Source organism: Lissotriton vulgaris, unplaced genomic scaffold (genome assembly GCF_964263255.1).
Source record: "Lissotriton vulgaris unplaced genomic scaffold, aLisVul1.2 SCAFFOLD_595, whole genome shotgun sequence".
Lineage (NCBI taxonomy): Eukaryota > Metazoa > Chordata > Amphibia > Caudata > Salamandridae > Lissotriton > Lissotriton vulgaris.
The window spans coordinates 829,773-855,342 of NW_028241900.1; the positions used below are offsets into that span (position 1 = coordinate 829,773).

General features: G+C 39.7%; 19 non-coding genes across 19 annotated transcripts; all 19 read left to right on the forward strand.

Moving 5' to 3' along the window:
• Window positions 1-497: 497 nt before the first annotated feature.
• TRNAP-UGG (transfer RNA proline (anticodon UGG)) lies at window positions 498-569 on the forward strand. Its single transcript has one exon. It is a non-coding gene; the product is annotated as a tRNA-Pro (tRNA).
• A 300-nt stretch (window positions 570-869) lies between these two features.
• Window positions 870-942, forward strand: TRNAV-CAC (transfer RNA valine (anticodon CAC)). The gene has a single exon. It is a non-coding gene; the product is annotated as a tRNA-Val (tRNA).
• A 2,164-nt stretch (window positions 943-3,106) lies between these two features.
• Window positions 3,107-3,178, forward strand: TRNAP-UGG (transfer RNA proline (anticodon UGG)). Its single transcript has one exon. It is a non-coding gene; the product is annotated as a tRNA-Pro (tRNA).
• A 300-nt stretch (window positions 3,179-3,478) lies between these two features.
• On the forward strand, window positions 3,479-3,551 carry TRNAV-CAC (transfer RNA valine (anticodon CAC)). The gene has a single exon. It is a non-coding gene; the product is annotated as a tRNA-Val (tRNA).
• Window positions 3,552-5,746: 2,195 nt separating this feature from the next.
• On the forward strand, window positions 5,747-5,818 carry TRNAP-UGG (transfer RNA proline (anticodon UGG)). The gene has a single exon. It is a non-coding gene; the product is annotated as a tRNA-Pro (tRNA).
• Window positions 5,819-6,118: 300 nt separating this feature from the next.
• TRNAV-CAC (transfer RNA valine (anticodon CAC)) lies at window positions 6,119-6,191 on the forward strand. Its single transcript has one exon. It is a non-coding gene; the product is annotated as a tRNA-Val (tRNA).
• A 2,115-nt stretch (window positions 6,192-8,306) lies between these two features.
• On the forward strand, window positions 8,307-8,378 carry TRNAP-UGG (transfer RNA proline (anticodon UGG)). The gene has a single exon. It is a non-coding gene; the product is annotated as a tRNA-Pro (tRNA).
• A 2,549-nt stretch (window positions 8,379-10,927) lies between these two features.
• On the forward strand, window positions 10,928-10,999 carry TRNAP-UGG (transfer RNA proline (anticodon UGG)). Its single transcript has one exon. It is a non-coding gene; the product is annotated as a tRNA-Pro (tRNA).
• Window positions 11,000-11,299: 300 nt separating this feature from the next.
• TRNAV-CAC (transfer RNA valine (anticodon CAC)) lies at window positions 11,300-11,372 on the forward strand. The gene has a single exon. It is a non-coding gene; the product is annotated as a tRNA-Val (tRNA).
• Window positions 11,373-13,533: 2,161 nt separating this feature from the next.
• TRNAP-UGG (transfer RNA proline (anticodon UGG)) lies at window positions 13,534-13,605 on the forward strand. Its single transcript has one exon. It is a non-coding gene; the product is annotated as a tRNA-Pro (tRNA).
• A 300-nt stretch (window positions 13,606-13,905) lies between these two features.
• TRNAV-CAC (transfer RNA valine (anticodon CAC)) lies at window positions 13,906-13,978 on the forward strand. Its single transcript has one exon. It is a non-coding gene; the product is annotated as a tRNA-Val (tRNA).
• Window positions 13,979-16,149: 2,171 nt separating this feature from the next.
• On the forward strand, window positions 16,150-16,221 carry TRNAP-UGG (transfer RNA proline (anticodon UGG)). The gene has a single exon. It is a non-coding gene; the product is annotated as a tRNA-Pro (tRNA).
• Window positions 16,222-16,521: 300 nt separating this feature from the next.
• On the forward strand, window positions 16,522-16,594 carry TRNAV-CAC (transfer RNA valine (anticodon CAC)). Its single transcript has one exon. It is a non-coding gene; the product is annotated as a tRNA-Val (tRNA).
• Window positions 16,595-18,790: 2,196 nt separating this feature from the next.
• On the forward strand, window positions 18,791-18,862 carry TRNAP-UGG (transfer RNA proline (anticodon UGG)). Its single transcript has one exon. It is a non-coding gene; the product is annotated as a tRNA-Pro (tRNA).
• A 300-nt stretch (window positions 18,863-19,162) lies between these two features.
• On the forward strand, window positions 19,163-19,235 carry TRNAV-CAC (transfer RNA valine (anticodon CAC)). The gene has a single exon. It is a non-coding gene; the product is annotated as a tRNA-Val (tRNA).
• A 2,159-nt stretch (window positions 19,236-21,394) lies between these two features.
• On the forward strand, window positions 21,395-21,466 carry TRNAP-UGG (transfer RNA proline (anticodon UGG)). Its single transcript has one exon. It is a non-coding gene; the product is annotated as a tRNA-Pro (tRNA).
• A 300-nt stretch (window positions 21,467-21,766) lies between these two features.
• Window positions 21,767-21,839, forward strand: TRNAV-CAC (transfer RNA valine (anticodon CAC)). The gene has a single exon. It is a non-coding gene; the product is annotated as a tRNA-Val (tRNA).
• A 2,111-nt stretch (window positions 21,840-23,950) lies between these two features.
• Window positions 23,951-24,022, forward strand: TRNAP-UGG (transfer RNA proline (anticodon UGG)). The gene has a single exon. It is a non-coding gene; the product is annotated as a tRNA-Pro (tRNA).
• Window positions 24,023-24,322: 300 nt separating this feature from the next.
• On the forward strand, window positions 24,323-24,395 carry TRNAV-CAC (transfer RNA valine (anticodon CAC)). The gene has a single exon. It is a non-coding gene; the product is annotated as a tRNA-Val (tRNA).
• Window positions 24,396-25,570: the final 1,175 nt, after the last annotated feature.

The window sequence follows — 25,570 nt, forward strand, 5'->3', positions numbered from 1 at the left end:
TCTCATTTTGGGAAGGTATTGCTTAGCTTGCTACCAGCAGCTCAGTTATGTTATGATGTTAGAGGCTTGCAAGGAATGCTTTAGTCCTGCATTAGGCCGTTTTTATTGCTACTTGCATTCAAGGGAAAGATAATTAGCCAGAATCTGTGGCCCAGTTATTCACCTTGGCATTCCGATTTGCACAAAGGGAATAAGCATTTGAGAGAAAATGCAACATGTGTTTCTTATGTTGCTATGAACAGCTTTTTATTCTTTCTCTTTAGGGTCTAGCCAATGCAGAAATAGATAAATAAGTGCTGACTTTCTGTAAGACGTGTCCAATGCTGGGACAAAATAAAAGGGGACACTTATATATGATAGTGATATCATTTGAGAAAGGGTAAGTTGACACTGAATTTCATGTATATTCACAGACCAAGCATGAAAAAGTCCCCAGCATGATCTTCATTGCGTGCTTAGAGCTGGTATTAGCTTTTCAGAGGTGCGGGCCTTTCGAAGGCTCGTTGGTCTAGGGGTATGATTCTCGCTTTGGGTGCGAGAGGTCCCGGGTTCAAATCCCGGACGAGCCCTTTCATTGGTGCTTTTTTAAAGTAGTATTGCAGTATGCATTTCAAAGCCAATATCAATTTTCTCTTTGCAGTAGTGGATGAATATTTGCTAGAGTCTCATGCTTTTAACCTTGCCCTGCCTGAGCAACTAGGAAACATTTCTCTTTAAGCATTTTGCAAAAATGCTGAACTTGCATGGCATATACAAGCGTTCAGCTAGGGCTGTCTGGGAAGGTTGCATGAAAGAAATCTAAAACCAGAGGCCCTTGGAATAGCCTGTTTTGAGAAATTTCATCACAGAAGAATCAACTGTAGACATCTGTTTCTGTAGTGTAGTGGTTATCACGTTCGCCTCACACGCGAAAGGTCCCCGGTTCGAAACCGGGCAGAAAAAGTTGTTATATTGTCTTGGCTGCAATGTTGAGAGGTGCCGTTTTGCCATGAAATTGTCCAGGCCCTGAAGATGGTTTCATGCAGACTCGTTCCAAGAAAGTGAATTCTCCTAAAAACACTAAAGTAATTGGCATGTGGATGTATCTGTTGATTCACAGACCTCGCTTTGAAAAGAGCCCTGCATTCTGTTCATTGCTCACCTAGAACACGCATTAACTTTGGGAATTGTTGGCACCAACAGGCATCTTAGTTTAGTGGAGTGTTTCTGGTGTTTAAGTGCAGAAGCCCTGGGCTCAATTCCTCGGTGACCCTTCTCAAGGTGATGATACAAATGCATCGTCACCTTTACGTTTAATGTCAGAATTGTTTATTTCTATTTGGTGGTGTATGAATGCTTGCAATAGTATGTTGATTTTTTCTAGCCTTGAATGAATAAAAGCAAATCACTCCTCTTTATGTATTTTTCTAATACATTGATATTTGCATCTCCTTTCCTAGCCTGCATTTTTCATTATCTTACAGGCTGTATATAATAAGTATCAATTCAGGGGCCCTTCTTCTACTCAATTCACAACTGTTCTATCCCGGCATTGATAAGCAATCTACATCTGCTTCTGTTGTGTATTGGTTATCATGTTTACCTGACGTGTGAAAGCCCCATGTTTGACAGTGCGCGTTAACAAAGAGACCAATGATTTTTATTAAAAGTTGTCATGTGTTTTTGTTACCTTGCACCGGCCAAAAAGTGCCGGAAATGACTTCATTTGCAGTCACTTGAAAAGTAGGGATTCTCAAATAAATGGTAAGAGGTTGGAACAAATCTAAAGGAATGCATGGCATATCTATATGTATGTGTACGCAGGTATCCATATATAAAGATAGATAGATAGATAGATAGATAGATAGATAGATAGATAGATAGATAGATAGATAGATAGATAGATAGATAGATAGATAGATAGATAGATAGATAGATAGATAGATAGATAGATAGATAGATAGATAGATAGATAGATAGATAGATAGATAGATAGATAGATAGATAGATATTGGGAGAGAGAGAGCGTTACTATAAACTGAGACTTTATTTTCCATCAAGCTGTCTTTCCTTTCCTTCAGGAGCAGAATGTTCTGATCATCAGCGCTCCAGAATCTAGTGCTTGGTTGGCAAGCATCACACATTGTGATGTGTTAGCTAAGAGTTCCATGTCGTTCAGACTCATATATTCCTCTGTAGTTGTACCTTGGTGATTCAACAAAATGTGGCATCATAAGCAGCATTCTACTGCCATAGACTGGGCAGTAAAAACATTTAGAATTTCACTGAAAAAGAAAAAAAGCATACTTAGGCAGAGCTTTCTGGACAGTAAGGACATTAGAGTAAGTGATGAATAAGCACTGCTTTTGTTAATTTACATAGGCAGAACAGAGACTGCTGGGAAAAGCCTGAAATTAAAGGCACAGAAAATGCCTGCTTCTGGATAGAACACTAAGAAGGGTTGAAAGTTTTTTCTCTGACCCTGGCCACTCTTACAAGCAATCCTATGATAGTCAGAAGGACCCACCCTGAAAAGGAAGGGACAGCCATTTGGACCCTTTCCACCTTTTCTATATCTCGCCTGATCGCAACCTGATCGAGCGCTGATTGAGCGGATTAGCACATGTACTTCTCATTTTGGGAAGGTATTGCTTAGCTTGCTACCAGCAGCTCAGTTATGTTATGATGTTAGAGGCTTGCAAGGAATGCTTTAGTCCTGCATTAGGCCGTTTTTATTGCTACTTGCATTCAAGGGAAAGATAATTAGCCAGAATCTGTGGCCCAGTTATTCACCTTGGCATTCCGATTTGCACAAAGGGAATAAGCATTTGAGAGAAAATGCAACATGTGTTTCTTATGTTGCTATGAACAGCTTTTTATTCTTTCTCTTTAGGGTCTAGCCAATGCAGAAATAGATAAATAAGTGCTGACTTTCTGTAAGACGTGTCCAATGCTGGGACAAAATAAAAGGGGACACTTATAAATGATAGTGATATCATTTGAGAAAGGGTAAGTTGACACTGAATTTCATGTATATTCACAGACCAAGCATGAAAAAGTCCCCAGCATGATCTTCATTGCGTGCTTAGAGCTGGTATTAGCTTTTCAGAGGTGCGGGCCTTTCGAAGGCTCGTTGGTCTAGGGGTATGATTCTCGCTTTGGGTGCGAGAGGTCCCGGGTTCAAATCCCGGACGAGCCCTTTCATTGGTGCTTTTTTAAAGTAGTATTGCAGTATGCATTTCAAAGCCAATATCAATTTTCTCTTTGCAGTAGTGGATGAATATTTGCTAGAGTCTCATGCTTTTAACCTTGCCCTGCCTGAGCAACTAGGAAACATTTCTCTTTAAGCATTTTGCAAAAATGCTGAACTTGCATGGCATATACAAGCGTTCAGCTAGGGCTGTCTGGGAAGGTTGCATGAAAGAAATCTAAAACCAGAGGCCCTTGGAATAGCCTGTTTTGAGAAATTTCATCACAGAAGAATCAACTGTAGACATCTGTTTCTGTAGTGTAGTGGTTATCACGTTCGCCTCACACGCGAAAGGTCCCCGGTTCGAAACCGGGCAGAAAAAGTTGTTATATTGTCTTGGCTGCAATGTTGAGAGGTGCCGTTTTGCCATGAAATTGTCCAGGCCCTGAAGATGGTTTCATGCAGACTCGTTCCAAGAAAGTGAATTCTCCTAAAAACACTAAAGTAATTGGCATGTGGATGTATCTGTTGATTCACAGACCTCGCTTTGAAAAGAGCCCTGCATTCTGTTCATTGCTCACCTAGAACACGCATTAACTTTGGGAATTGTTGGCACCAACAGGCATCTTAGTTTAGTGGAGTGTTTCTGGTGTTTAAGTGCAGAAGCCCTGGGCTCAATTCCTCGGTGACCCTTCTCAAGGTGATGATACAAATGCATCGTCACCTTTACGTTTAATGTCAGAATTGTTTATTTCTATTTGGTGGTGTATGAATGCTTGCAATAGTATGTTGATTTTTTCTAGCCTTGAATGAATAAAAGCAAATCACTCCTCTTTATGTATTTTTCTAATACATTGATATTTGCATCTCCTTTCCTAGCCTGCATTTTTCATTATCTTACAGGCTGTATATAATAAGTATCAATTCAGGGGCCCTTCTTCTACTCAATTCACAACTGTTCTATCCCGGCATTGATAAGCAATCTACATCTGCTTCTGTTGTGTATTGGTTATCATGTTTACCTGACGTGTGAAAGCCCCATGTTTGACAGTGCGCGTTAACAAAGAGACCAATGATTTTTATTAAAAGTTGTCATGTGTTTTTGTTACCTTGCACCGGCCAAAAAGTGCCGGAAATGACTTCATTTGCAGTCACTTGAAAAGTAGGGATTCTCAAATAAATGGTAAGAGGTTGGAACAAATCTAAAGGAATGCATGGCATATCTATATGTATGTGTACGCAGGTATCCATATATAAAGATAGATAGATAGATAGATAGATAGATAGATAGATAGATAGATAGATAGATAGATAGATAGATAGATAGATAGATAGATAGATAGATAGATAGATAGATAGATAGATAGATAGATAGATAGATAGATAGATAGATAGATAGATAGATAGATAGATAGATAGATAGATAGATAGATAGATAGATAGATAGATAGATAGATAGATATTGGGAGAGAGAGAGCGTTACTATAAACTGAGACTTTATTTTCCATCAAGCTGTCTTTCCTTTCCTTCAGGAGCAGAATGTTCTGATCATCAGCGCTCCAGAATCTAGTGCTTGGTTGGCAAGCATCACACATTGTGATGTGTTAGCTAAGAGTTCCATGTCGTTCAGACTCATATATTCCTCTGTAGTTGTACCTTGGTGATTCAACAAAATGTGGCATCATAAGCAGCATTCTACTGCCATAGACTGGGCAGAAAAAACATTTAGAATTTCACTGAAAAAGAAAAAAAGCATACTTAGGCAGAGCTTTCTGGACAGTAAGGACATTAGAGTAAGTGATGAATAAGCACTGCTTTTGTTAATTTACATAGGCAGAACAGAGACTGCTGGGAAAAGCCTGAAATTAAAGGCACATAAAATGCCTGCTTCTGGATAGAACACTAAGAAGGGTTGAAAGTTTTTTCTCTGACCCTGGCCACTCTTACAAGCAATCCTATGATAGTCAGAAGGACCCACCCTAAAAAGGAAGGGACAGCCATTTGGACCCTTTCCACCTTTTCTATATCTCGCCTGATCGAGCCTGATCGAGCGCTGATTGAGCGGATTAGCACATGTACTTCTCATTTTGGGAAGGTATTGCTTAGCTTGCTACCAGCAGCTCAGTTATGTTATGATGTTAGAGGCTTGCATGGAATGCTTTAGTCCTGCATTAGGCCGTTTTTATTGCTACTTGCATTCAAGGGAAAGATAATTAGCCAGAATCTGTGGCCCAGTTATTCACCTTGGCATTCCGATTTGCATAAAGGGAATAAGCATTTGAGAGAAAATGCAACATGTGTTTCTTATGTTGCTATGAACAGCTTTTTATTCTTTCTCTTTAGGGTCTAGCCAATGCAGAAATAGATAAATAAGTGCTGACTTTCTGTAAGACGTGTCCAATGCTGGGACAAAATAAAAGGGGACACTTATAAATGATAGTGATATCATTTGAGAAAGGGTAAGTTGACACTGAATTTCATGTATATTCACAGACCAAGCATGAAAAAGTCCCCAGCATGATCTTCATTGCGTGCTTAGAGCTGGTATTAGCTTTTCAGAGGTGCGGGCCTTTCGAAGGCTCGTTGGTCTAGGGGTATGATTCTCGCTTTGGGTGCGAGAGGTCCCGGGTTCAAATCCCGGACGAGCCCTTTCATTGGTGCTTTTTTAAAGTAGTATTGCAGTATGCATTTCAAAGCCAATATCAATTTTCTCTTTGCAGTAGTGGATGAATATTTGCTAGAGTCTCATGCTTTTAACCTTGCCCTGCCTGAGCAAATAGGAAACATTTCTCTTTAAGCATTTTGCAAAAATGCTGAACTTGCATGGCATATACAAGCGTTCGGCTAGGGCTGTCTGGGAAGGTTGCATGAAAGAAATCTAAAACCAGAGGCCCTTGGAATAGCCTGTTTTGAGAAGTTTCATCACAGAAGAATCAACTGTAGACATCTGTTTCTGTAGTGTAGTGGTTATCACGTTCGCCTCACACGCGAAAGGTCCCCGGTTCGAAACCGGGCAGAAACAGTTGTTATATTGTCTTGGCTGCAATGTTGAGAGGTGCCGTTTTGCCATGAAATTGTCCAGGCCCTGAAGATGGTTTCATGCAGACTCGTTCCAAGAAAGTGAATTCTCTTAAAAACACTAAAGTAATTGGCATGTGGATGTATCTGTTGATTCACAGACCTCGCTTTGAAAAGAGCCCTGCATTCTGTTCATTGCTCACCTAGAACACGCATTAACTTTGGGAATTGTTGGCACCAACAGGCATCTTAGTTTAGTGGAGTGTTTCTGGTGTTTAAGTGCAGAAGCCCTGGGCTCAATTCCTCGGTGACCCTTCTCAAGGTGATGATACAAATGCATCGTCACCTTTAAGTTTAATGTCAGAATTGTTTATTTCTATTTGGTGGTGTATGAATGCTTGCAATAGTATGTTGATTTTTTCTAGCCTTGAATGAATAAAAGCAAATCACTCCTCTTTATGTATTTTTCTAATACATTGATATTTGCATCTCCTTTCCTAGCCTGCATTTTTCATTATCCTACAGGCTGTATATAATAAGTATCAATTCAGGGGCCCTTCTTCTACTCAATTCACAACTGTTCTATCCCGGCATTGATAAGCAATCTACATCTGCTTCTGTTGTGTATTGGTTATCATGTTTACCTGACGTGTGAAAGCCCCATGTTTGACAGTGCGCGTTAACAAAGAGACCAATGATTTTTATTAAAAGTTGTCATGTGTTTTTGTTACCTTGCACCGGCCAAAAAGTGCCGGAAATGACTTCATTTGCAGTCACTTGAAAAGTAGGGATTCTCAAATAAATGGTAAGAGGTTGGAACAAATCTAAAGGAATGCATGGCATATCTATATGTATGTGTACGCAGGTATCCATATATAAAGATAGATAGATAGATAGATAGATAGATAGATAGATAGATAGATAGATAGATAGATAGATAGATAGATAGATAGATAGATAGATAGATAGATAGATAGATAGATAGATAGATAGATAGATAGATATTGGGAGAGAGAGAGCGTTACTATAAACTGAGACTTTATTTTCCATCAAGCTGTCTTTCCTTTCCTTCAGGAGCAGAATGTTCTGATCATCAGCGCTCCAGAATCTAGTGCTTGGTTGGCAAGCATCACACATTGTGATGTGTTAGCTAAGAGTTCCATGTCGTTCAGACTCATATATTCCTCTGTAGTTGTACCTTGGTGATTCAACAAAATGTGGCATCATAAGCAGCATTCTACTGCCATAGACTGGGCGGAAAAAACATTTAGAATTTCACTGAAAAAGAAAAAAAGCATACTTAGGCAGAGCTTTCTGGACAGTAAGGACATTAGAGTAAGTGATGAATAAGCACTGCTTTTGTTAATTTACATAGGCAGAACAGAGACTGCTGGGAAAAGCCTGAAATTAAAGGCCCAGAAAATGCCTGCTTCTGGATAGAACACTAAGAAGGGTTGAAAGTTTTTTCTCTGACCCTGGCCACTCTTACAAGCAATCCTATGATAGTCAGAAGGACCCACACTAAAAAGGAAGGGACAGCCATTTGGACCCTTTCCACCTTTTCTATATCTCGCCTGATCGAGCCTGATCGAGCGCTGATTGAGCGGATTAGCACATGTACTTCTCATTTTGGGAAGGTATTGCTTAGCTTGCTACCAGCAGCTCAGTTATGTTATGATGTTAGAGGCTTGCAAGGAATGCTTTAGTCCTGCATTAGGCCGTTTTTATTGCTACTTGCATTCAAGGGAAAGATAATTAGCCAGAATCTGTGGCCCAGTTATTCATCTTGGCATTCCGATTTGCACAAAGGGAATAAGCATTTGAGAGAAAATGCAACATGTGTTTCTTATGTTGCTATGAACAGCTTTTTATCCTTTCTCTTTAGGGTCTAGCCAATGCAGAAATAGATAAATAAGTGCTGACTTTCTGTAAGACGTGTCCAATGCTGGGACAAAATAAAAGGGGACACTTATAAATGATAGTGATATCATTTGAGAAAGGGTAAGTTGACACTGAATTTCATGTATATTCACAGACCAAGCATGAAAAAGTCCCCAGCATGATCTTCATTGCGTGCTTAGAGCTGGTATTAGCTTTTCAGAGGTGCGGGCCTTTCGAAGGCTCGTTGGTCTAGGGGTATGATTCTCGCTTTGGGTGCGAGAGGTCCCGGGTTCAAATCCCGGACGAGCCCTTTCATTGGTGCTTTTTTAAAGTAGTATTGCAGTATGCATTTCAAAGCCAATATCAATTTTCTCTTTGCAGTAGTGGATGAATATTTGCTAGAGTCTCATGCTTTTAACCTTGCCCTGCCTGAGCAAATAGGAAACATTTCTCTTTAAGCATTTTGCAAAAATGCTGAACTTGCATGGCATATACAAGCGTTCGGCTAGGGCTGTCTGGGAAGGTTGCATGAAAGAAATCTAAAACCAGAGGCCCTTGGAATAGCCTGTTTTGAGAAGTTTCATCACAGAAGAATCAACTGTAGACATCTGTTTCTGTAGTGTAGTGGTTATCAAGTTCGCCTCACATGCGAAAGGTCCCCGGTTCGAAACCGGGCAGAAACAGTTGTTATATTGTCTTGGCTGCAATGTTGAGAGGTGCCGTTTTGCCATGAAATTGTCCAGGCCCTGAAGATGGTTTCATGCAGACTCGTTCCAAGAAAGTGAATTCTCTTAAAAACACTAAAGTAATTGGCATGTGGATGTATCTGTTGATTCACAGACCTCGCTTTGAAAAGAGCCCTGCATTCTGTTCATTGCTCACCTAGAACACGCATTAACTTTGGGAATTGTTGGCACCAACAGGCATCTTAGTTTAGTGGAGTGTTTCTGGTGTTTAAGTGCAGAAGCCCTGGGCTCAATTCCTCGGTGACCCTTCTCAAGGTGATGATACAAATGCATCGTCACCTTTAAGTTTAATGTCAGAATTGTTTATTTCTATTTGGTGGTGTATGAATGCTTGCAATAGTATGTTGATTTTTTCTAGCCTTGAATGAATAAAAGCAAATCACTCCTCTTTATGTATTTTTCTAATACATTGATATTTGCATCTCCTTTCCTAGCCTGCATTTTTCATTATCTTACAGGCTGTATATAATAAGTATCAATTCAGGGGCCCTTCTTCTACTCAATTCACAACTGTTCTATCCCGGCATTGATAAGCAATCTACATCTGCTTCTGTTGTGTATTGGTTATCATGTTTACCTGACGTGTGAAAGCCCCATGTTTGACAGTGCGCGTTAACAAAGAGACCAATGATTTTTATTAAAAGTTGTCATGTGTTTTTGTTACCTTGCACCGGCCAAAAAGTGCCGGAAATGACTTCATTTGCAGTCACTTGAAAAGTAGGGATTCTCAAATAAATGGTAAGAGGTTGGAACAAATCTAAAGGAATGCATGGCATATCTATATGTATGTGTACGCAGGTATCCATATATAAAGATAGATAGATAGATAGATAGATAGATAGATAGATAGATAGATAGATAGATAGATAGATAGATAGATAGATAGATAGATAGATAGATAGATAGATAGATAGATAGATAGATAGATAGATAGATAGATAGATAGATAGATAGATAGATAGATAGATAGATAGATAGATAGATAGATAGATAGATATTGGGAGAGAGAGAGCGTTACTATAAACTGAGACTTTATTTTCCATCAAGCTGTCTTTCCTTTCCTTCAGGAGCAGAATGTTCTGATCATCAGCGCTCCAGAATCTAGTGCTTGGTTGGCAAGCATCACACATTGTGATGGGTTAGCTAAGAGTTCCATGTCGTTCAGACTCATATATTCCTCTGTAGTTGTACCTTGGTGATTCAACAAAATGTGGCATCATAAGCAGCATTCTACTGCCATAGACTGGGCAGTAAAAACATTTAGAATTTCACTGAAAAAGAAAAAAAGCATACTTAGGCAGAGCTTTCTGGACAGTAAGGACATTAGAGTAAGTGATGAATAAGCACTGCTTTTGTTAATTTACATAGGCAGAACAGAGACTGCTGGGAAAAGACTGAAATTAAAGGCACAGAAAATGCCTGCTTCTGGATAGAACACTAAGAAGGGTTGAAAGTTTTTTCTCTGACCCTGGCCACTCTTACAAGCAATCCTATGATAGTCAGAAGGACCCACCCTGAAAAGGAAGGGACAGCCATTTGGACCCTTTCCACCTTTTCTATATCTCGCCTGATCGCAACCTGATCGAGCGCTGATTGAGCGGATTAGCACATGTACTTCTCATTTTGGGAAGGTATTGCTTAGCTTGCTACCAGCAGCTCAGTTATGTTATGATGTTAGAGGCTTGCAAGGAATGCTTTAGTCCTGCATTAGGCCGTTTTTATTGCTACTTGCATTCAAGGGAAAGATAATTAGCCAGAATCTGTGGCCCAGTTATTCACCTTGGCATTCCGATTTGCACAAAGGGAATAAGCATTTGAGAGAAAATGCAACATGTGTTTCTTATGTTGCTATGAACAGCTTTTTATTCTTTCTCTTTAGGGTCTAGCCAATGCAGAAATAGATAAATAAGTGCTGACTTTCTGTAAGACGTGTCCAATGCTGGGACAAAATAAAAGGGGACACTTATATATGATAGTGATATCATTTGAGAAAGGGTAAGTTGACACTGAATTTCATGTATATTCACAGACCAAGCATGAAAAAGTCCCCAGCATGATCTTCATTGCGTGCTTAGAGCTGGTATTAGCTTTTCAGAGGTGCGGGCCTTTCGAAGGCTCGTTGGTCTAGGGGTATGATTCTCGCTTTGGGTGCGAGAGGTCCCGGGTTCAAATCCCGGACGAGCCCTTTCATTGGTGCTTTTTTAAAGTAGTATTGCAGTATGCATTTCAAAGCCAATATCAATTTTCTCTTTGCAGTAGTGGATGAATATTTGCTAGAGTCTCATGCTTTTAACCTTGCCCTGCCTGAGCAACTAGGAAACATTTCTCTTTAAGCATTTTGCAAAAATGCTGAACTTGCATGGCATATACAAGCGTTCAGCTAGGGCTGTCTGGGAAGGTTGCATGAAAGAAATCTAAAACCAGAGGCCCTTGGAATAGCCTGTTTTGAGAAATTTCATCACAGAAGAATCAACTGTAGACATCTGTTTCTGTAGTGTAGTGGTTATCACGTTCGCCTCACACGCGAAAGGTCCCCGGTTCGAAACCGGGCAGAAAAAGTTGTTATATTGTCTTGGCTGCAATGTTGAGAGGTGCCGTTTTGCCATGAAATTGTCCAGGCCCTGAAGATGGTTTCATGCAGACTCGTTCCAAGAAAGTGAATTCTCCTAAAAACACTAAAGTAATTGGCATGTGGATGTATCTGTTGATTCACAGACCTCGCTTTGAAAAGAGCCCTGCATTCTGTTCATTGCTCACCTAGAACACGCATTAACTTTGGGAATTGTTGGCACCAACAGGCATCTTAGTTTAGTGGAGTGTTTCTGGTGTTTAAGTGCAGAAGCCCTGGGCTCAATTCCTCGGTGACCCTTCTCAAGGTGATGATACAAATGCATCGTCACCTTTACGTTTAATGTCAGAATTGTTTATTTCTATTTGGTGGTGTATGAATGCTTGCAATAGTATGTTGATTTTTTCTAGCCTTGAATGAATAAAAGCAAATCACTCCTCTTTATGTATTTTTCTAATACATTGATATTTGCATCTCCTTTCCTAGCCTGCATTTTTCATTATCTTACAGGCTGTATATAATAAGTATCAATTCAGGGGCCCTTCTTCTACTCAATTCACAACTGTTCTATCCCGGCATTGATAAGCAATCTACATCTGCTTCTGTTGTGTATTGGTTATCATGTTTACCTGACGTGTGAAAGCCCCATGTTTGACAGTGCGCGTTAACAAAGAGACCAATGATTTTTATTAAAAGTTGTCATGTGTTTTTGTTACCTTGCACCGGCCAAAAAGTGCCGGAAATGACTTCATTTGCAGTCACTTGAAAAGTAGGGATTCTCAAATAAATGGTAAGAGGTTGGAACAAATCTAAAGGAATGCATGGCATATCTATATGTATGTGTACGCAGGTATCCATATATAAAGATAGATAGATAGATAGATAGATAGATAGATAGATAGATAGATAGATAGATAGATAGATAGATAGATAGATAGATAGATAGATAGATAGATAGATAGATAGATAGATAGATAGATAGATAGATAGATAGATAGATAGATAGATAGATAGATAGATAGATAGATAGATATTGGGAGAGAGAGAGCGTTACTATAAACTGAGACTTTATTTTCCATCAAGCTGTCTTTCCTTTCCTTCAGGAGCAGAATGTTCTGATCATCAGCGCTCCAGAATCTAGTGCTTGGTTGGCAAGCATCACACATTGTGATGTGTTAGCTAAGAGTTCCATGTCGTTCAGACTCATATATTCCTCTGTAGTTGTACCTTGGTGATTCAACAAAATGTGGCATCATAAGCAGCATTCTACTGCCATAGACTGGGCAGTAAAAACATTTAGAATTTCACTGAAAAAGAAAAAAAGCATACTTAGGCAGAGCTTTCTGGACAGTAAGGACATTAGAGTAAGTGATGAATAAGCACTGCTTTTGTTAATTTACATAGGCAGAACAGAGACTGCTGGGAAAAGCCTGAAATTAAAGGCACAGAAAATGCCTGCTTCTGGATAGAACACTAAGAAGGGTTGAAAGTTTTTTCTCTGACCCTGGCCACTCTTACAAGCAATCCTATGATAGTCAGAAGGACCCACCCTGAAAAGGAAGGGACAGCCATTTGGACCCTTTCCACCTTTTCTATATCTCGCCTGATCGCAACCTGATCGAGCGCTGATTGAGCGGATTAGCACATGTACTTCTCATTTTGGGAAGGTATTGCTTAGCTTGCTACCAGCAGCTCAGTTATGTTATGATGTTAGAGGCTTGCAAGGAATGCTTTAGTCCTGCATTAGGCCGTTTTTATTGCTACTTGCATTCAAGGGAAAGATAATTAGCCAGAATCTGTGGCCCAGTTATTCACCTTGGCATTCCGATTTGCACAAAGGGAATAAGCATTTGAGAGAAAATGCAACATGGTGTTTCTTATGTTGCTATGAACAGCTTTTTATTCTTTCTCTTTAGGGTCTAGCCAATGCAGAAATAGATAAATAAGTGCTGACTTTCTGTAAGACGTGTCCAATGCTGGGACAAAATAAAAGGGGACACTTATAAATGATAGTGATATCATTTGAGAAAGGGTAAGTTGACACTGAATTTCATGTATATTCACAGACCAAGCATGAAAAAGTCCCCAGCATGATCTTCATTGCGTGCTTAGAGCTGGTATTAGCTTTTCAGAGGTGCGGGCCTTTCGAAGGCTCGTTGGTCTAGGGGTATGATTCTCGCTTTGGGTGCGAGAGGTCCCGGGTTCAAATCCCGGACGAGCCCTTTCATTGGTGCTTTTTTAAAGTAGTATTGCAGTATGCATTTCAAAGCCAATATCAATTTTCTCTTTGCAGTAGTGGATGAATATTTGCTAGAGTCTCATGCTTTTAACCTTGCCCTGCCTGAGCAACTAGGAAACATTTCTCTTTAAGCATTTTGCAAAAATGCTGAACTTGCATGGCATATACAAGCGTTCAGCTAGGGCTGTCTGGGAAGGTTGCATGAAAGAAATCTAAAACCAGAGGCCCTTGGAATAGCCTGTTTTGAGAAATTTCATCACAGAAGAATCAACTGTAGACATCTGTTTCTGTAGTGTAGTGGTTATCACGTTCGCCTCACACGCGAAAGGTCCCCGGTTCGAAACCGGGCAGAAAAAGTTGTTATATTGTCTTGGCTGCAATGTTGAGAGGTGCCGTTTTGCCATGAAATTGTCCAGGCCCTGAAGATGGTTTCATGCAGACTCGTTCCAAGAAAGTGAATTCTCCTAAAAACACTAAAGTAATTGGCATGTGGATGTATCTGTTGATTCACAGACCTCGCTTTGAAAAGAGCCCTGCATTCTGTTCATTGCTCACCTAGAACACGCATTAACTTTGGGAATTGTTGGCACCAACAGGCATCTTAGTTTAGTGGAGTGTTTCTGGTGTTTAAGTGCAGAAGCCCTGGGCTCAATTCCTCGGTGACCCTTCTCAAGGTGATGATACAAATGCATCGTCACCTTTACGTTTAATGTCAGAATTGTTTATTTCTATTTGGTGGTGTATGAATGCTTGCAATAGTATGTTGATTTTTTCTAGCCTTGAATGAATAAAAGCAAATCACTCCTCTTTATGTATTTTTCTAATACATTGATATTTGCATCTCCTTTCCTAGCCTGCATTTTTCATTATCTTACAGGCTGTATATAATAAGTATCAATTCAGGGGCCCTTCTTCTACTCAATTCACAACTGTTCTATCCCGGCATTGATAAGCAATCTACATCTGCTTCTGTTGTGTATTGGTTATCATGTTTACCTGACGTGTGAAAGCCCCATGTTTGACAGTGCGCGTTAACAAAGAGACCAATGATTTTTATTAAAAGTTGTCATGTGTTTTTGTTACCTTGCACCGGCCAAAAAGTGCCGGAAATGACTTCATTTGCAGTCACTTGAAAAGTAGGGATTCTCAAATAAATGGTAAGAGGTTGGAACAAATCTAAAGGAATGCATGGCATATCTATATGTATGTGTACGCAGGTATCCATATATAAAGATAGATAGATAGATAGATAGATAGATAGATAGATAGATAGATAGATAGATAGATAGATAGATAGATAGATAGATAGATAGATAGATAGATAGATAGATAGATAGATAGATAGATAGATAGATAGATAGATAGATAGATAGATAGATAGATAGATAGATAGATAGATAGATAGATAGATATTGGGAGAGAGAGAGCGTTACTATAAACTGAGACTTTATTTTCCATCAAGCTGTCTTTCCTTTCCTTCAGGAGCAGAATGTTCTGATCATCAGCGCTCCAGAATCTAGTGCTTGGTTGGCAAGCATCACACATTGTGATGTGTTAGCTAAGAGTTCCATGTCGTTCAGACTCATATATTCCTCTGTAGTTGTACCTTGGTGATTCAACAAAATGTGGCATCATAAGCAGCATTCTACTGCCATAGACTGGGCAGAAAAAACATTTAGAATTTCACTGAAAAAGAAAAAAAGCATACTTAGGCAGAGCTTTCTGGACAGTAAGGACATTAGAGTAAGTGATGAATAAGCACTGCTTTTGTTAATTTACATAGGCAGAACAGAGACTGCTGGGAAAAGCCTGAAATTAAAGGCACATAAAATGCCTGCTTCTGGATAGAACACTAAGAAGGGTTGAAAGTTTTTTCTCTGACCCTGGCCACTCTTACAAGCAATCCTATGATAGTCAGAAGGACCCACCCTAAAAAGGAAGGGACAGCCATTTGGACCCTTTCCACCTTTTCTATATCTCGCCTGATCGAGCCTGATCGAGCGCTGATTGAGCGGATTAGCACATGTACTTCTCATTTTGGGAAGGTATTGCTTAGCTTGCTACCAGCAGCTCAGTTATGTTATGATGTTAGAGGCTTGCATGGAATGCTTTAGTCCTGCATTAGGCCGTTTTTATTGCTACTTGCATTCAAGGGAAAGATAATTAGCCAGAATCTGTGGCCCAGTTATTCACCTTGGCATTCCGATTTGCATAAAGGGAATAAGCATTTGAGAGAAAATGCAACATGTGTTTCTTATGTTGCTATGAACAGCTTTTTATTCTTTCTCTTTAGGGTCTAGCCAATGCAGAAATAGATAAATAAGTGCTGACTTTCTGTAAGACGTGTCCAATGCTGGGACAAAATAAAAGGGGACACTTATAAATGATAGTGATATCATTTGAGAAAGGGTAAGTTGACACTGAATTTCATGTATATTCACAGACCAAGCATGAAAAAGTCCCCAGCATGATCTTCATTGCGTGCTTAGAGCTGGTATTAGCTTTTCAGAGGTGCGGGCCTTTCGAAGGCTCGTTGGTCTAGGGGTATGATTCTCGCTTTGGGTGCGAGAGGTCCCGGGTTCAAATCCCGGACGAGCCCTTTCATTGGTGCTTTTTTAAAGTAGTATTGCAGTATGCATTTCAAAGCCAATATCAATTTTCTCTTTGCAGTAGTGGATGAATATTTGCTAGAGTCTCATGCTTTTAACCTTGCCCTGCCTGAGCAAATAGGAAACATTTCTCTTTAAGCATTTTGCAAAAATGCTGAACTTGCATGGCATATACAAGCGTTCGGCTAGGGCTGTCTGGGAAGGTTGCATGAAAGAAATCTAAAACCAGAGGCCCTTGGAATAGCCTGTTTTGAGAAGTTTCATCACAGAAGAATCAACTGTAGACATCTGTTTCTGTAGTGTAGTGGTTATCACGTTCGCCTCACACGCGAAAGGTCCCCGGTTCGAAACCGGGCAGAAACAGTTGTTATATTGTCTTGGCTGCAATGTTGAGAGGTGCCGTTTTGCCATGAAATTGTCCAGGCCCTGAAGATGGTTTCATGCAGACTCGTTCCAAGAAAGTGAATTCTCTTAAAAACACTAAAGTAATTGGCATGTGGATGTATCTGTTGATTCACAGACCTCGCTTTGAAAAGAGCCCTGCATTCTGTTCATTGCTCACCTAGAACACGCATTAACTTTGGGAATTGTTGGCACCAACAGGCATCTTAGTTTAGTGGAGTGTTTCTGGTGTTTAAGTGCAGAAGCCCTGGGCTCAATTCCTCGGTGACCCTTCTCAAGGTGATGATACAAATGCATCGTCACCTTTAAGTTTAATGTCAGAATTGTTTATTTCTATTTGGTGGTGTATGAATGCTTGCAATAGTATGTTGATTTTTTCTAGCCTTGAATGAATAAAAGCAAATCACTCCTCTTTATGTATTTTTCTAATACATTGATATTTGCATCTCCTTTCCTAGCCTGCATTTTTCATTATCCTACAGGCTGTATATAATAAGTATCAATTCAGGGGCCCTTCTTCTACTCAATTCACAACTGTTCTATCCCGGCATTGATAAGCAATCTACATCTGCTTCTGTTGTGTATTGGTTATCATGTTTACCTGACGTGTGAAAGCCCCATGTTTGACAGTGCGCGTTAACAAAGAGACCAATGATTTTTATTAAAAGTTGTCATGTGTTTTTGTTACCTTGCACCGGCCAAAAAGTGCCGGAAATGACTTCATTTGCAGTCACTTGAAAAGTAGGGATTCTCAAATAAATGGTAAGAGGTTGGAACAAATCTAAAGGAATGCATGGCATATCTATATGTATGTGTACGCAGGTATCCATATATAAAGATAGATAGATAGATAGATAGATAGATAGATAGATAGATAGATAGATAGATAGATAGATAGATAGATAGATAGATAGATAGATAGATAGATAGATAGATAGATAGATAGATAGATAGATAGATAGATAGATAGATAGATAGATAGATAGATAGATAGATAGATAGATAGATAGATAGATAGATAGATAGATAGATAGATAGATATTGGGAGAGAGAGAGCGTTACTATAAACTGAGACTTTATTTTCCATCAAGCTGTCTTTCCTTTCCTTCAGGAGCAGAATGTTCTGATCATCAGCGCTCCAGAATCTAGTGCTTGGTTGGCAAGCATCACACATTGTGATGTGTTAGCTAAGAGTTCCATGTCGTTCAGACTCATATATTCCTCTGTAGTTGTACCTTGGTGATTCAACAAAATGTGGCATCATAAGCAGCATTCTACTGCCATAGACTGGGCAGTAAAAACATTTAGAATTTCACTGAAAAAGAAAAAAAGCATACTTAGGCAGAGCTTTCTGGACAGTAAGGACATTAGAGTAAGTGATGAATAAGCACTGCTTTTGTTAATTTACATAGGCAGAACAGAGACTGCTGGGAAAAGCCTGAAATTAAAGGCACAGAAAATGCCTGCTTCTGGATAGAACACTAAGAAGGGTTGAAAGTTTTTTCTCTGACCCTGGCCACTCTTACAAGCAATCCTATGATAGTCAGAAGGACCCACCCTGAAAAGGAAGGGACAGCCATTTGGACCCTTTCCACCTTTTCTATATCTCGCCTGATCGCAACCTGATCGAGCGCTGATTGAGCGGATTAGCACATGTACTTCTCATTTTGGGAAGGTATTGCTTAGCTTGCTACCAGCAGCTCAGTTATGTTATGATGTTAGAGGCTTGCAAGGAATGCTTTAGTCCTGCATTAGGCCGTTTTTATTGCTACTTGCATTCAAGGGAAAGATAATTAGCCAGAATCTGTGGCCCAGTTATTCACCTTGGCATTCCGATTTGCACAAAGGGAATAAGCATTTGAGAGAAAATGCAACATGTGTTTCTTATGTTGCTATGAACAGCTTTTTATTCTTTCTCTTTAGGGTCTAGCCAATGCAGAAATAGATAAATAAGTGCTGACTTTCTGTAAGACGTGTCCAATGCTGGGACAAAATAAAAGGGGACACTTATAAATGATAGTGATATCATTTGAGAAAGGGTAAGTTGACACTGAATTTCATGTATATTCACAGACCAAGCATGAAAAAGTCCCCAGCATGATCTTCATTGCGTGCTTAGAGCTGGTATTAGCTTTTCAGAGGTGCGGGCCTTTCGAAGGCTCGTTGGTCTAGGGGTATGATTCTCGCTTTGGGTGCGAGAGGTCCCGGGTTCAAATCCCGGACGAGCCCTTTCATTGGTGCTTTTTTAAAGTAGTATTGCAGTATGCATTTCAAAGCCAATATCAATTTTCTCTTTGCAGTAGTGGATGAATATTTGCTAGAGTCTCATGCTTTTAACCTTGCCCTGCCTGAGCAACTAGGAAACATTTCTCTTTAAGCATTTTGCAAAAATGCTGAACTTGCATGGCATATACAAGCGTTCAGCTAGGGCTGTCTGGGAAGGTTGCATGAAAGAAATCTAAAACCAGAGGCCCTTGGAATAGCCTGTTTTGAGAAATTTCATCACAGAAGAATCAACTGTAGACATCTGTTTCTGTAGTGTAGTGGTTATCACGTTCGCCTCACACGCGAAAGGTCCCCGGTTCGAAACCGGGCAGAAAAAGTTGTTATATTGTCTTGGCTGCAATGTTGAGAGGTGCCGTTTTGCCATGAAATTGTCCAGGCCCTGAAGATGGTTTCATGCAGACTCGTTCCAAGAAAGTGAATTCTCCTAAAAACACTAAAGTAATTGGCATGTGGATGTATCTGTTGATTCACAGACCTCGCTTTGAAAAGAGCCCTGCATTCTGTTCATTGCTCACCTAGAACACGCATTAACTTTGGGAATTGTTGGCACCAACAGGCATCTTAGTTTAGTGGAGTGTTTCTGGTGTTTAAGTGCAGAAGCCCTGGGCTCAATTCCTCGGTGACCCTTCTCAAGGTGATGATACAAATGCATCGTCACCTTTACGTTTAATGTCAGAATTGTTTATTTCTATTTGGTGGTGTATGAATGCTTGCAATAGTATGTTGATTTTTTCTAGCCTTGAATGAATAAAAGCAAATCACTCCTCTTTATGTATTTTTCTAATACATTGATATTTGCATCTCCTTTCCTAGCCTGCATTTTTCATTATCTTACAGGCTGTATATAATAAGTATCAATTCAGGGGCCCTTCTTCTACTCAATTCACAACTGTTCTATCCCGGCATTGATAAGCAATCTACATCTGCTTCTGTTGTGTATTGGTTATCATGTTTACCTGACGTGTGAAAGCCCCATGTTTGACAGTGCGCGTTAACAAAGAGACCAATGATTTTTATTAAAAGTTGTCATGTGTTTTTGTTACCTTGCACCGGCCAAAAAGTGCCGGAAATGACTTCATTTGCAGTCACTTGAAAAGTAGGGATTCTCAAATAAATGGTAAGAGGTTGGAACAAATCTAAAGGAATGCATGGCATATCTATATGTATGTGTACGCAGGTATCCATATATAAAGATAGATAGATAGATAGATAGATAGATAGATAGATAGATAGATAGATAGATAGATAGATAGATAGATAGATAGATAGATAGATAGATAGATAGATAGATAGATAGATAGATAGATAGATAGATAGATAGATAGATAGATAGATAGATAGATAGATAGATAGATAGATATTGGGAGAGAGAGAGCGTTACTATAAACTGAGACTTTATTTTCCATCAAGCTGTCTTTCCTTTCCTTCAGGAGCAGAATGTTCTGATCATCAGCGCTCCAGAATCTAGTGCTTGGTTGGCAAGCATCACACATTGTGATGTGTTAGCTAAGAGTTCCATGTCGTTCAGACTCATATATTCCTCTGTAGTTGTACCTTGGTGATTCAACAAAATGTGGCATCATAAGCAGCATTCTACTGCCATAGACTGGGCAGAAAAAACATTTAGAATTTCACTGAAAAAGAAAAAAAGCATACTTAGGCAGAGCTTTCTGGACAGTAAGGACATTAGAGTAAGTGATGAATAAGCACTGCTTTTGTTAATTTACATAGGCAGAACAGAGACTGCTGGGAAAAGCCTGAAATTAAAGGCACATAAAATGCCTGCTTCTGGATAGAACACTAAGAAGGGTTGAAAGTTTTTTCTCTGACCCTGGCCACTCTTACAAGCAATCCTATGATAGTCAGAAGGACCCACCCTAAAAAGGAAGGGACAGCCATTTGGACCCTTTCCACCTTTTCTATATCTCGCCTGATCGAGCCTGATCGAGCGCTGATTGAGCGGATTAGCACATGTACTTCTCATTTTGGGAAGGTATTGCTTAGCTTGCTACCAGCAGCTCAGTTATGTTATGATGTTAGAGGCTTGCATGGAATGCTTTAGTCCTGCATTAGGCCGTTTTTATTGCTACTTGCATTCAAGGGAAAGATAATTAGCCAGAATCTGTGGCCCAGTTATTCACCTTGGCATTCCGATTTGCATAAAGGGAATAAGCATTTGAGAGAAAATGCAACATGTGTTTCTTATGTTGCTATGAACAGCTTTTTATTCTTTCTCTTTAGGGTCTAGCCAATGCAGAAATAGATAAATAAGTGCTGACTTTCTGTAAGACGTGTCCAATGCTGGGACAAAATAAAAGGGGACACTTATAAATGATAGTGATATCATTTGAGAAAGGGTAAGTTGACACTGAATTTCATGTATATTCACAGACCAAGCATGAAAAAGTCCCCAGCATGATCTTCATTGCGTGCTTAGAGCTGGTATTAGCTTTTCAGAGGTGCGGGCCTTTCGAAGGCTCGTTGGTCTAGGGGTATGATTCTCGCTTTGGGTGCGAGAGGTCCCGGGTTCAAATCCCGGACGAGCCCTTTCATTGGTGCTTTTTTAAAGTAGTATTGCAGTATGCATTTCAAAGCCAATATCAATTTTCTCTTTGCAGTAGTGGATGAATATTTGCTAGAGTCTCATGCTTTTAACCTTGCCCTGCCTGAGCAAATAGGAAACATTTCTCTTTAAGCATTTTGCAAAAATGCTGAACTTGCATGGCATATACAAGCGTTCGGCTAGGGCTGTCTGGGAAGGTTGCATGAAAGAAATCTAAAACCAGAGGCCCTTGGAATAGCCTGTTTTGAGAAGTTTCATCACAGAAGAATCAACTGTAGACATCTGTTTCTGTAGTGTAGTGGTTATCACGTTCGCCTCACACGCGAAAGGTCCCCGGTTCGAAACCGGGCAGAAACAGTTGTTATATTGTCTTGGCTGCAATGTTGAGAGGTGCCGTTTTGCCATGAAATTGTCCAGGCCCTGAAGATGGTTTCATGCAGACTCGTTCCAAGAAAGTGAATTCTCTTAAAAACACTAAAGTAATTGGCATGTGGATGTATCTGTTGATTCACAGACCTCGCTTTGAAAAGAGCCCTGCATTCTGTTCATTGCTCACCTAGAACACGCATTAACTTTGGGAATTGTTGGCACCAACAGGCATCTTAGTTTAGTGGAGTGTTTCTGGTGTTTAAGTGCAGAAGCCCTGGGCTCAATTCCTCGGTGACCCTTCTCAAGGTGATGATACAAATGCATCGTCACCTTTAAGTTTAATGTCAGAATTGTTTATTTCTATTTGGTGGTGTATGAATGCTTGCAATAGTATGTTGATTTTTTCTAGCCTTGAATGAATAAAAGCAAATCACTCCTCTTTATGTATTTTTCTAATACATTGATATTTGCATCTCCTTTCCTAGCCTGCATTTTTCATTATCCTACAGGCTGTATATAATAAGTATCAATTCAGGGGCCCTTCTTCTACTCAATTCACAACTGTTCTATCCCGGCATTGATAAGCAATCTACATCTGCTTCTGTTGTGTATTGGTTATCATGTTTACCTGACGTGTGAAAGCCCCATGTTTGACAGTGCGCGTTAACAAAGAGACCAATGATTTTTATTAAAAGTTGTCATGTGTTTTTGTTACCTTGCACCGGCCAAAAAGTGCCGGAAATGACTTCATTTGCAGTCACTTGAAAAGTAGGGATTCTCAAATAAATGGTAAGAGGTTGGAACAAATCTAAAGGAATGCATGGCATATCTATATGTATGTGTACGCAGGTATCCATATATATAGATAGATAGATAGATAGATAGATAGATAGATAGATAGATAGATAGATAGATAGATAGATAGATAGATAGATAGATAGATAGATAGATAGATAGATAGATAGATAGATAGATAGATAGATATTGGGAGAGAGAGAGCGTTACTATAAACTGAGACTTTATTTTCCATCAAGCTGTCTTTCCTTTCCTTCAGGAGCAGAATGTTCTGATCATCAGCGCTCCAGAATCTAGTGCTTGGTTGGCAAGCATCACACATTGTGATGTGTTAGCTAAGAGTTCCATGTCGTTCAGACTCATATATTCCTCTGTAGTTGTACCTTGGTGATTCAACAAAATGTGGCATCATAAGCAGCATTCTACTGCCATAGACTGGGCGGAAAAAACATTTAGAATTTCACTGAAAAAGAAAAAAAGCATACTTAGGCAGAGCTTTCTGGACAGTAAGGACATTAGAGTAAGTGATGAATAAGCACTGCTTTTGTTAATTTACATAGGCAGAACAGAGACTGCTGGGAAAAGCCTGAAATTAAAGGCCCAGAAAATGCCTGCTTCTGGATAGAACACTAAGAAGGGTTGAAAGTTTTTTCTCTGACCCTGGCCACTCTTACAAGCAATCCTATGATAGTCAGAAGGACCCACACTAAAAAGGAAGGGACAGCCATTTGGACCCTTTCCACCTTTTCTATATCTCGCCTGATCGAGCCTGATCGAGCGCTGATTGAGCGGATTAGCACATGTACTTCTCATTTTGGGAAGGTATTGCTTAGCTTGCTACCAGCAGCTCAGTTATGTTATGATGTTAGAGGCTTGCAAGGAATGCTTTAGTCCTGCATTAGGCCGTTTTTATTGCTACTTGCATTCAAGGGAAAGATAATTAGCCAGAATCTGTGGCCCAGTTATTCATCTTGGCATTCCGATTTGCACAAAGGGAATAAGCATTTGAGAGAAAATGCAACATGTGTTTCTTATGTTGCTATGAACAGCTTTTTATCCTTTCTCTTTAGGGTCTAGCCAATGCAGAAATAGATAAATAAGTGCTGACTTTCTGTAAGACGTGTCCAATGCTGGGACAAAATAAAAGGGGACACTTATAAATGATAGTGATATCATTTGAGAAAGGGTAAGTTGACACTGAATTTCATGTATATTCACAGACCAAGCATGAAAAAGTCCCCAGCATGATCTTCATTGCGTGCTTAGAGCTGGTATTAGCTTTTCAGAGGTGCGGGCCTTTCGAAGGCTCGTTGGTCTAGGGGTATGATTCTCGCTTTGGGTGCGAGAGGTCCCGGGTTCAAATCCCGGACGAGCCCTTTTATTGGTGCTTTTTTAAAGTAGTATTGCAGTATGCATTTCAAAGCCAATATCAATTTTCTCTTTGCAGTAGTGGATGAATATTTGCTAGAGTCTCATGCTTTTAACCTTGCCCTGCCTGAGCAAATAGGAAACATTTCTCTTTAAGCATTTTGCAAAAATGCTGAACTTGCATGGCATATACAAGCGTTCAGCTAGGGCTGTCTGGGAAGGTTTCATGAAAGAAATCTAAAACCAGAGGCCCTTGGAATAGCCTGTTTTGAGAAGTTTCATCACAGAAGAATCAACTGTAGACATCTGTTTCTGTAGTGTAGTGGTTATCACGTTCGCCTCACACGCGAAAGGTCCCCGGTTCGAAACCGGGCAGAAACAGTTGTTATATTGTCTTGGCTGCAATGTTGAGAGGTGCCGTTTTGCCATGAAATTGTCCAGGCCCTGAAGATGGTTTCATGCAGACTCGTTCCAAGAAAGTGAATTCTCTTAAAAACACTAAAGTAATTGGCATGTGGATGTATCTGTTGATTCACAGACCTCGCTTTGAAAAGAGCCCTGCATTCTGTTCATTGCTCACCTAGAACACGCATTAACTTTGGGAATTGTTGGCACCAACAGGCATCTTAGTTTAGTGGAGTGTTTCTGGTGTTTAAGTGCAGAAGCCCTGGGCTCAATTCCTCGGTGACCCTTCTCAAGGTGATGATACAAATGCATCGTCACCTTTACGTTTAATGTCAGAATTGTTTATTTCTATTTGGTGGTGTATGAATGCTTGCAATAGTATGTTGATTTTTTCTAGCCTTGAATGAATAAAAGCAAATCACTCCTCTTTATGTATTTTTCTAATACATTGATATTTGCATCTCCTTTCCTAGCCTGCATTTTTCATTATCTTACAGGCTGTATATAATAAGTATCAATTCAGGGGCCCTTCTTCTACTCAATTCACAACTGTTCTATCCCGGCATTGATAAGCAATCTACATCTGCTTCTGTTGTGTATTGGTTATCATGTTTACCTGACGTGTGAAAGCCCCATGTTTGACAGTGCGCGTTAACAAAGAGACCAATGATTTTTATTAAAAGTTGTCATGTGTTTTTGTTACCTTGCACCGGCCAAAAAGTGCCGGAAATGACTTCATTTGCAGTCACTTGAAAAGTAGGGATTCTCAAATAAATGGTAAGAGGTTGGAACAAATCTAAAGGAATGCATGGCATATCTATATGTATGTGTACGCAGGTATCCATATATAAAGATAGATAGATAGATAGATAGATAGATAGATAGATAGATAGATAGATAGATAGATAGATAGATAGATAGATAGATAGATAGATAGATAGATAGATAGATAGATAGATAGATAGATAGATAGATAGATAGATAGATAGATAGATAGATAGATAGATAGATAGATAGATAGATAGATAGATAGATAGATATTGGGAGAGAGAGAGCGTTACTATAAACTGAGACTTTATTTTCCATCAAGCTGTCTTTCCTTTCCTTCAGGAGCAGAATGTTCTGATCATCAGCGCTCCAGAATCTAGTGC